Genomic DNA, 12,199 nt, shown 5'->3' with positions numbered 1-12,199 from the left:
ATTCTGGAAAATATATTCCTTCCCTCCGCCCGAGAACGTTTTCCCGAAGGAACATTGCTCTTCCAGCAGGATAGCCATCCCGTGCACTATGCTGCAAGCATTCAAAGATGGTTTCAAAGGAGACCCGAGATCGAAATCATTAATTGGCCTCCGAAGTCACCTGATTTGAATGTCATCGAAAATTTATGGGTGGAATTGAAAAAGAGAAGGATAGTCCCTATGCCCACCGACGCCCTCGAAATCGAGACGAATTGTGGGATCAAGTTGTTGACACCTGGGAAGATCTCGCCGGGGATCAGAACTTATTTCACAATCTCGTGACATCCATGCCGGATCGACTTAGATCTGTAATAGAAGCTGATGGCATGTGGACAAGATTTTAAGTTAACAGGTCTCTTTTTGTTTCTTATGATTTTTGTTTGAGGAAGAATACTTTTAACTTCCAAGTAAGTTTTATTTTTTTTTTTTGACGAGGTTCAGCCAACTTGTAAAACCCAGAAATTGGGCATAAATTATTCCATATTTTTCGACAAATTAGACAGTCGAGGAACTCTGAACAAATTAATTACACCTCAATAAAAAAAAGTTTTAGCCGGGATTGAACACGAGACGTTTCGGTTGTACAGCGGACCAACACGCTACTATATGAGCTGCCGAGACAAGACAGTGACAGCAGCAGTCCAGAATGTAGATCCCTTAGCAGGCATTTGCCATTCGGTACAGTGAAGCAATGATATTTTGTGACTCGAGCTATGTTGTGAAATCCTGGCCTTAAATGGCAGTCTTCTTCGTGATCCTTATTCTGGTCCTTGTCCTTGTTGTGGTCCTTGTAACAATTCTTGTACTATTTCTCATGTTATGTATCGTTACGTCGATATCGAGTGAACCGCGCTGTAGAACTTTAACTTCCGACGACCAAGAATCGTCTCATTCTTTTTAAGGGTAACTGTACATATCGGGCGAGACATGCAGCCCAAATAGGCTTTTTGTGCAGCCACGATGAATTGAATTGAATTGAATTGCATACCGACTGCTCCGCCCGAATAAGCCTGCACCACCATCTGGCACTCTACGCATTCTTCTCCAGCATTCAAAATCATATACCATATATCTGGTGGTAGTCTTCCGTACCTCATATATCTATATGAGATAGAAGGAAGACAAGATTCTTGGAGGCTTCGATGCCACTGATGCAAATCTACGAGTCCTCTAGAATCCATCATCACTGTCATCTTTCTACAAACTGTGAGCAATCTACAATGGTGGACGCCAGGTTCGGCGGTAAGCAAACAAAGGATATGCCTTATTTTTCCAGACGAAGATGATAATAAGGGGGAGATGTGAAGAGTCTTGGTGGAATGACGACGAAAAACTTGGAGTACTCCGAGAAATACCCTCACAACCTTGTTTTTGTCCACAACAACTTCGCCATCGCCGAGATTTGAAGTAGTGTCAGCAGTCGTACTAAGCCAGTGCTCGTTCAATTGGGCTACCAAGGCAGATATAGGTTCAGAGTAATTATAAGCAACCGTTCTGCGGTGGTTGGGTGGTCAGACATACTCAGTCTGTCATGCATTGTTCGAGTCCCGATTAGCCCCGGGGTTTTTCATTTAAAAATTCATAGTGCCACTTGTGGCAGACAAGGTCCATTTTTTTAGTAGTTAATAGATGAGCTTGTTTCTCATTTAAAAGTTTTTCCATATCCATATTAGAAACATACAAAAGGAAACTGTTTTCAAGCGATAATAGACGATTCCTATTAGCCTGTAAGCTTACTTAGTTTCCAATTCTACCACAGATTAGAAGCCATTTTCACATAGTTAAGCCGTGACGACAGGGATTAATATTACCAAGGCTTCTATGGCTAAATTTCCGTATTCACTTCGACAGGCAAGCCAGAACTTACCTAAATCTCCCAATATAAACTGTAGTTACAACGTTTTATAAGTTAATAGTTTGATGAGTTGGTTCTGGGTCTTAACTAGCAAATTTTCAGTACAACAATATTTTCATGAAACGGAATGAATACCCATTTCTTCGATAAATTGCCAACAAGCAATCAATAATGTCTTCTTGATTCATATTTTTCTCAATATAATCTTGAGTGTAAATATGTCGCCGCATAATTCAAATACCAACATTTTAAATGAAAGCATTGAGTGTGTCATTAACAGAATATATTTGTCACGTCCTAAAAATTAAAATTCAGGTCATTTAATGTAAAAGTACCCTATATCAGCTAAATAAGCCACCAGCAATATAGACTCATACAGTTGTAAATGTCTGTGAATGAACTTATCTCATCCTGAAACAAATATTATCAATTCATCTCGCAATTCAAAACGTCTAGTTAACATTTTCCTCACTATAACCACATGAACTCAGAGTGGAAAAGGAGCGTTTTTTTGTTTACATCCATTTCATCTTATAGTCTAGCAAACAGTCCACTCTGTAGCGGTTAACTCTTTATAAAATTAAACATTCTTATAATTTCACTGAGAATATTTTTCAGATTGTGGAACATGATTTTTGTCGCAAATTCATATCTCACAGTCTAGTATATACAGTCACGAAGCTTGAGTTTATGAGGGTACTAGAAACAATAAACTGTACTTACTTACTTACTGGCTTTTAAGGAACCCGGAGGTTCATTGCCGCCCTCACATAAGTCCGCCATCGGTCCCTATCCTGAGCAAGATTAATCCAGTCTCTACCATCATATCCCACCTCCCTCAAATCCATTTTAATATTATCCTCCCACCTACGTCTCGGCCTCCCCAAAGGTCTTTTTCCCTCCGGCCTCCCAACTAACACTCTACATGCATTTCTGGATTCGCCCATACGTGCTACATGTCCTGCCCATCTCAAATGTCTGGATTTTACGTTTCTAATTATGTCAGGTGAAGAATACAATGCGTGCAGCTCTGCGTTGTGTGACTTTCTAAATTCTCCTGTAACTTCATCCCTCTTAGCCCCAAATATTTTCCTAAGAACCTTATTCTCAAACACCCTTAACCTCTGTTCCTCTCTCAAAGTGAGAGTCCAAGTTTCACAACCATACAGAACAACCGGTAATAGCCTATAACTGTTTTATAAATTCTAACTTTCAGATTTTTTGACAGAAGACTAGATGACAAAAGCTTCTCAACCGAATAATAACACGCATTTCCCACATTTATTCTGCGTTTAATTTCCTCCCGAGTGTCATTTATATTTGTTACTGTTGCTCCAAGATATTTTAATTTTTCCACCTCTCCGAAGGATAAATCTCCAATTTTTATAGTGCCATTTCGTACAATATTCTGGTCACGAGGCATAATCATATATTTAGTCCTTTCGGGATTCACTTCCAACCCTATCGCTTTACTTGCTTCAACTAGAATTTACAATAAACTGTGCAAGTACTATTTCGCATTGTCTCTAATGAGGCTATAGTAGCGATCCTAGTGGTTTGCAACTATCTGTAGATGCATATTTACTACGTATTGAGCTTCGTTTATTTTATTGGGTTATTTTACGACGCTGTATCAACATCTAGGTTATTTAGCGTCTGAATGATATGAAGGTGATAATGCCGGTGAAATGAGTCCGGGGTCCAGCACAAAAAGTTACCCAGCATTTGCTCGTATTGGGTTGAGGGAAAACCTCGGAAAAAACCTCAACTTGCCCCGACCGGGATTCGAACCCGGGCCACCTGGTTTCGCGGCCAGACGCGCTGATCGTTACTCCACAGGTGTGGACTTTGAGCTTCGTGACTATATATACTAGACTGTGATAATAGTGCGTCTATTCCACCTTTGGCATAAGATATGTTCTTTCCTGTTATCGCCTTTGCATCATTGCTATAACATTCTGTGCAGACCATATTATTCTTTTCTACAGCCTCATAAAAATGTAAAGGCATTGTCCTGTTTCATTAAAAACCTGATCTGCAAAAGAACATTTTTAATTGAACCATTACATTCGTATTTGACCAAACATAAAGACTCAGAAATGTTAGATTTAACAGTTGATTCTTTAAACTGAATAACAAAAGTTTCACTTGATTCAGACTGTCAGCTCTAACATCGGTAGCCATTTCCTTGATTCGTCTTAACAAAGTGTCGTTGGAAAGCTTCCAATTTTTTGCTTCTTAAAACATTGATCATATCGACATCAGAAGCCAATATGAGGTTTCATACTTTCGGTGGACAGACAATACAACAATATATTGTGGCTCGCCATCCGATGAAATAAATCCATATTTTAAATAACTATCGTTATAAAATATCTACTTTTTTTTTACCTAATTATCGATTCACCAGATGTATACCTCTTACTTCATTTTTTCACAAATTTGTCCATTTTTATCGCCAAATTAAAAACTATTTCAGGGATTATTTTTACTGAGTGCATACTAAAAGCCGAAAGATTAATAATTACTGAAATTACGCTTATGAAAACGTGGACGAAGCACCATCTGCAACCTCTAAGAACGATTCTCTCCCTCCCGTTTCTCTTGCTTTATAACTTTATAAGAGACACTGGTAAACAAGGTGTGTTCACGTTTGATTATGTCGAGACTTGTGCGGGTGCGATGTATGCGACAATCGCACATTCTGACGTGTAACAAACATGTCGATTCAAACACGTCGCTCGCTCTAAAGGCAGCTAAACTGTTTGAACTAGTCGCTCATTTAAGTTCTTACTAGGTACTGTATATTGTTTGTATTCGTGTTAGCATATTTTATTGTTTACATTTTAGAAAGTCACACGACTTAAAAGCTTGAGAAACGCTTCTCCAAAGAAATGTTAAACTGATAGGTTCCCGATTATTTCTTCGTCGATGTTGATATTGCCGGTTGACAAGTTGACGTTCGTCAATCACAATGTCACTAACGATGCGATGGTGAAATCGGACGGAAGTCTTTAGTTTGCGATATCAGCAAGCATAAAAGATGAAGAATGTCAGCAGTTGACAGTTCCACTGCTCGACATTATGTATTGTATTGTATAATTCTATGAATATGAATTGGAGCATGTAAAGAACTCCGCAACAGGCTTTTGTACGTTGATAATTTATTAGGCAAACTTTCAGCGTTGCAACTTTCAAACATAAAATTATAAAATTGTAATCTAAAAATTACCAAATTCCCCACAAAATGATCGCAAACGTACAGTACTAATAATAATTCCATACTGTGAAGACTTTACACAATACTAAATAAACTTTCAATCACTTCTCGCACAGAAAAATCACTAACGACACAGCCCTGAAGGTACGATCAAATGTGCTTCATAAAAATCCCAGTTGCAAAACAAAAACATGCAACTCAGTGCTTTATGGCATTACAAGAAGCTTGTGAGAGAGAAGTCCTGCAAGTTGGGTGGAACCGAGGCATTCGCTTTCAGTCAAGAGTTGACATCCGAAGAGCTTTAGATTGATCAGTGAGAGATATCCAGAAATGCTGCTGTAGATGGCGTCTGCCATCTTCCAAGAATTTGGCAAAGTATTGTTGACATGGAGATTATATTTGAAGTATGTAATGTCAAAAGGGAACAACTGGATAATACCCACGGCAGACCAATATCGATAGTCGACGCTACTCGCTGGCCACTAGTCACCGGGCCGTACTGAGCCGTATCAAACAAAATATAATCGCAATGATGGTAGTCAAATTCGCGACTATATTCTTAAATAATTCACTCCATTAGTCAAGTTCAAGGTTTTATGTAGTGCAACGGCGGTTTTTTGAATGCATTAAAAGAAAATGGAGATGTAATAAGATCATACACTAGGTTATCACAAGGAAATTAACAGGAAAAAAGGTGTGTTTCACGGAATACCATTAAAATAACATAAAGTAAATTTCCGGTTAATGTTCGCCACAGCGTAAAGTACATAATTATGACGGCGTTGCTGTTTTATTTCTGGCCTATAGAAAAATACCTAGCCTTTTACGAAAAAAATTTTAGGGACCATGAAATTATTCACCGCTTTCATTATAGGCCTATTATTTTTTTATCAATATTACGAATCAAAAACTGTCATATTATATAATTTTAACTACTACATGGACGAATGAAATCAAGCTAACCTAACCAAAGCTAACCTAACCTAATCAAAACTAACCTAACCTAACCAAAGCTAAGCTAAGCTAACCTAACCAAAGCTAAGCTATATATTATTTTGATGTACCGAAGTACATATGATATTTCCATGCAGATATTCTGCGTCATCATACGATGAAAGAGTAATGGAACGGAGAAAAATTCTCTCCGGCGCCGGGATTTGAACCCGGGTTTTCAGCTCTACGTGCTGATGCTTTATCCACTAGAGGGAACCCAAGAGTTGGAGCTTAATCTGAGACGATTCTAACCGGCGTCGGAGTTGTATCCGGTGTGGCTTAGTGGATAAAGCATCAGCACGTAGAGCTGAAAACCCGGGTTCAAATCCCGGCGCCGGAGAGAATTTTTCTCCGTTCCACTACTCTTTCATCGTATAAAGCTAAGCTAACCGAACCTAACCTAACCAAAGCTAACCTAACCTAACTTAACCTAACCTTCGTAAATGCAAGGTCTGTAACCGGAGCAAGAAGGGATCTCAATCATTTAATGTGCAATGTACACGCAAAAATAAATTCAAGTAAGGATCACGCTCCCACTACATGAGAGGTCCGCGCATGCGCTACAGCAAAACTGTTTCTGTCCCGAGCCTCTCATCTAAGGCACTCGTCATAATTTACTCGCAATATTTACGCAAATACACATTGTCGCTAACAGTGGTGCTATCTCTCAATAATGTTCAGAACGAAGGAGGTAGACAGAGAGAGAAAAAAAAGAAATATAGCACAAAACTGTTTTGTCTCGAGACTCTCATCTAAGACACGTAATAAGTCACGTAATCTACTTCCAATATATTTGCGCAAATACACTTTGTAGCTAACACTGGTGCTATCTCTCAGTAATGTTCAGAACGAAGGAGGCAGAGAGAGAGAGAGAGAGAGAAATTTCTCCCGCCAACTACGCCACACACCAACGTCATGTTCTTATGTTGGTGACATTGTGTATTTACTTAAATTTGGTGGTAAACGTAACGGCACGGTTCAAAGTGACCGTGGTAATTCTCCAGTATAACGACAGTCGCTTTCCCAAACACTTCCTTACATTTAATCACATTCAATTTACATTTGACTACACTGGCACAAATGCATTAATCTCCTTATTGGTTGAATGATATTAATGCTACTGTCGATTTGTATCGTTGCTATAATCGACATAAACTTCTAAATTAACAGTCAGTTTTATATTGTTGACTTGTAAGAAATGGATTCGGAACACCTCAAAATCTGTGCTTCAGTGGCTGGCCATGATAATATCTTTGAAAAATATTGGAGTGCAAGAGGTCAAATGACTTTACTGTCAAACGCCTGGCATTAGGAAACAACAACATATTGTTGACTTGTAGCCTACTTCACAATGGAAATAACGGCAGTAATAGTAAAACATATTTTCCCTGGACCAAAAATATAATACAAACTGACTAAAATCACATCAGTAGTAACAAACTGTTTAAATTTTTTATTTAATGTTTTAATTTGGTAGTATTTACTGCTTATCGAATATTGAATGCTAAAAAAGCTAATCGAACCATTACTTCCGCTGACCTTTTTTGTGTATAATGTGTGAAAGGTGGCCCCTATAATGCATCTGTTCCCATTTCGCAATTTTGTTCAAAATGAAGGTTCTGGTTCTCGGTACACAATGTGTTCTTACTGTGCTTCCACCAACGTTGTAGCACAAAAACACGTCGTTCTGTAGTTAATTTGCCATTCGTCGTAAGAAACTAGCATTTATTATCTAGACACACAACCCAATACAAAAAAACCAAAACAATAACAAGACATGACACTAGAAAAACAGTTGACGCGCGAACATGGTTGTCAACCCACCACTTATTACACCAGCTATTCGTTTATTCAAGCTCTGACATCTGTAAATGTGTAGAAGTATGTACCTAAGAACAAATATTGGGGAAGTGACTTTTGACCCACTTTCTATATAAGCTAAGAAATGTAGAGGGACAAATTTTGAGGAGAGGGATTATTTCTTTTAGGTCTCATCTGGACATTATGTCTTAGCCAATTATTGACCTACTGTGTGACCCTAATGAATTTGGAATCCGTCAAATCGGCCCTTATGAGGGATTTCTCGCTTAATTGGTGTAAAAATACAAATTCACAATGCATTTTCTGAGATAATAAGTATTAATAAGAATATAATTTCATACAAGTACGCTTGTTCGTCTATTTGTGCATGTTCAGGTACTACGTTGTTGCCTCATTCCAATACGTGCAAGGTACTTTTTGGACGTTTATGCTTTCCAACCACAAGGTTATAATTCCCTACACTGGTGATTAGAATATTTTATTAGAGTACTGTAATTTTTGTTGAATGCCCGAAATGCTGAGTTAATTATGAACTCTCTGAATGCCCAAATTTCAAGTTCACTATGAATTAATCTCACGGGAATATATAATCATTTCAACGATGTTGGAAAGATCTGTAATAAAAATCGTCAAACACTAATTGACACGAGAACTGTCAATGAGCGTATTGTTGAAACTCCTGCTCAAAGATGTCCACAACAGATAGAGAAATATAAAAAATAACTGCTCACCCTAGCATTTCTTTGAGAAACAACGGCGAGTCCTTGAAAAAAATAGTCAAGTTCCCATTCTCTGTGAATGCTTACACTGTCAAGTGACATGTTTTGCTATTAGATATACGCAAGAGATAGTGAATATCAATACCTTAAAAACAATATACTTGCATACTTCCAATCGGTAATGAGTTTTGGAAAAATATCTGGGGGAATTCTACAGATAGTAACAGTATATACCTACTGACAACTACAAAAAAGAGTAATTAGAATAATAATAGGTGCCAAATCTAGGGAATCGTGTAGGATCATTTTCAGAAAAATACAAATAATTCCCATGGCTTGTCAGTATATTTTTTCATTAATGAACTTCCTCGTATGTAATCGTGAAAACTTTGTAACTAATTCATCAGTTCATAGCATAAATACGCGTCAAAAAATGACTTTCATACTCCATCGGCAAGTCTATCGTGCTATCAAAAAGGAGTGCGTTATATGGCAGAAAAAAATTGTAATAGCTTCCCTATGGATATAAAAAATCAAAGTCAAAACATAAGATTATTTAGACCTAATTTCTCATGCTTTCTATTCTGTAGGTGAATTTATGACATTCAATAACGCTTCGTTAATATTTGTCTTGTATTAAGTATTGATACTAAACCTTTATGTTGTACTATTTAGTAGACTACATTGTAAAACTCTTCTGTATATACAGTATTTCAATTAGACTGTGACTATAATTAAGACTTTATAGTACTATTAAGATTTTTTGTCATGTTCCATATTCTAGCTATGAAGCGAAGTACGAATACCATGGAAGGTAAGTAAATACAACACAATGTAATATTGACCTTGTGCACTCACGTGATTCGCCACCTTAGCGAGTTTGTCTTCTCACGGCCAGGGGCTGCTCAAATATTTTATTCAAGCTTTACTTCTTCAACCTTGCAGTTAGCAGGCTACAGACGGCTATTTTTTGTATAACTTATGTCTATCTGCTGCGAAGCTCTAACAGTGTATGCTGCTTGAGGTGAGGTTTCTATTCGTACAAGAGCTCATTGGCAGTTCCCTTGTGAATAAAACTGGTCAGTACGTTCGGATTTATGGACTAAATGCATTTTTAGAGTAATCTAGGGTGTGACTAAACAGTAGAAGATGATAAATGACGATATAAAACAAAAAAGTGATTATTCAAATATTCGACGTTGATCAGAAAGTAGTAGAACAAAGGCTGAAATGACTAGACCACATAAAAAGGATGAGTAAAGACTGTATACCATATAAAATATTGAAACATACACCAATATGTAAAAGGAGAATTGGTAGACACCAAATAAAAGATGATCGAACCATTGACACATCATCCGAAGACGTAAGGGACAATGTTGAAAACATGATGAAGCATTTTTACACATGATTTGTAACATTCTAGTACGTATTCGACTGACGCTTTTTGAAAAGTCTCGGCCAACAATATACAAATGAAATAAATGTTTATTTCAATAAAATAAAATATTTCAATACCTATGTATTTTATTCTTCTGTAAGAAATACATAATTTTACTTATATATAATAATAATAATAATAATAATAATAATAATAATAATATAGGTCAAAACATGACATGTAAAGAAAACATATTTCTAAATTAATAGATCAATTAACCGAAATGGGCTTTTGGCGGCGAGCAGCGGAAATATCCAGGAAAAAAAAATAGGATCAACTTGATTAGAGAATTAATTGGTGATCATTTCAATATACAGTATATTACATAAAAACACGACAGTTAGAATAGTATGGACAATTCAAAAGAATGTCGGATGAGAGATTATACGTCGAAGACTAAAAATAATATGGTACCAGAGGATTTTGTTAACGGGATAGGCTAGAAAAGACGCCTCGGAAAACAGAAAAAAAATAGAGAAAACTTATTATGAATTCCAAACATTTCTGAAATAATTTGCTGAATTTCATATCGCATCAGACCAAAATATAATTATGTTCAAGTTTTACTTTACTTAGTTTGTACGTTTATATGTCATTTAAGAGTTTTGTGATGTTCATCAACCTGAAGAATGTATCAAACATTTCTTAATAGTGACAATAATGACAATAATAATAATAACAATAATAATAATAGTAATAATAATAATAAACTATACGTTACACTACGGGTTTTTCGCAATGAGGGATCTGAATCAATTATTTTTTCTTACTTTGTCATTTTCTCGCTGCATACTGGTTGAAAATGGGTATTCTATCCAACTTCAAAAAGAACATAGAACATACGGATAGTTATTAATTTCATTTTCATCATTACTACCAGGTGATAGACAAGAATGCGTAATGTTACAGGTGTGTTATGAAGCACTGTGAGTGGGGAAGTCAGTATGGATCGTTTCCCTCCTAAAAAGGAATCTTGCTTCCTCTCTATTGACATCATGATATTGTATTGTATATTCGTGATGTCTGAGAGATGCAGTTTATATACTGTATGTCTAATGAGGTTAGCTCTGGACGAGTCCACTGAAGTGAGCGTCATAGCTGGATCTGGAGTGGCTGCGCCCGCTTTCTCCACTACATTTTGTGGTTTATCATTAAAAAGTAAAATCAGTCCTCTTTAAGTCTGCATATATTATGCTCACTTAGGAACAGAGAGTGGTAAGGTTTTCTGCTCTCTGTGAACGTGATAAGGAAACGAAGTAAATGATTAGCATCACCATCCGGCCATATCGCACCCCTAGAATAATACGTCCTAACTAAGTTGAGGACATTTAGGCATTAAAAATCCTGGCACTAGAAATGTTAAAATAGGCACTATCAAAATTTGTATTAACTTGTATTAACTACTTAACTATTTAAAATTTAAATTATCTCCTGATTCAGGAGTCCTGAACAATATTAAATAGGGGTTTTAATGTATTTGGAAGTGCCAGTTTGTTATTGATCTTCATTTTTGTGAAGATAGAATGAAACTGTAGCTTACTGAAACAACTTATCTCCTGCTATATTACAGTTTACTGTATTTTTCAGAGTTTTCTGGTGTAAATTTATGTTTAATTTCAGTAAGTATATTTCTAAGCTGAATGTCCTCTCAACCTCACAGTATGCGATGATCGGGCAATATTTAAACGAGGCCGTTTCCACTGGTGACAGCTCTGATGTCGTGGCTATAGAAGTTCCACAGAAGACATAATTCATTTGTTTCACATATTTTAAACCAGAATTTTTCGCATAATCTTCCTGAATTTGGTCCTGAAGGCTTTGCCCATATCCACTGTTTAAAAGGAATGCGTTCGATGATTTCTATTTGGGCATTTTGAGTTAACTTCGGACAATTGCAGTAGACAGAAAACACTACAAAAATCTCGCCACTCTATAAAACACAACCACCTTCCAACACCGCCGAAGAAACGAAGAACTCTTCGCCGCGTCACAGCTTCTCTGTTCATCGCTTAATTTTTATGTTTGGTCGTATGACCATGGGTCTGCACATTGATTGGTTGTAGCAGAACACAGAGTATAAACCACATCGTCTGCTGTCTGTTCAGATGATC

This window comes from Periplaneta americana, chromosome 11 (genome assembly GCF_040183065.1).
Source record: "Periplaneta americana isolate PAMFEO1 chromosome 11, P.americana_PAMFEO1_priV1, whole genome shotgun sequence".
In the NCBI taxonomy this organism is placed as follows: domain Eukaryota; kingdom Metazoa; phylum Arthropoda; class Insecta; order Blattodea; family Blattidae; genus Periplaneta; species Periplaneta americana.
Note: the sequence above shows the minus strand (reverse complement) of the source record.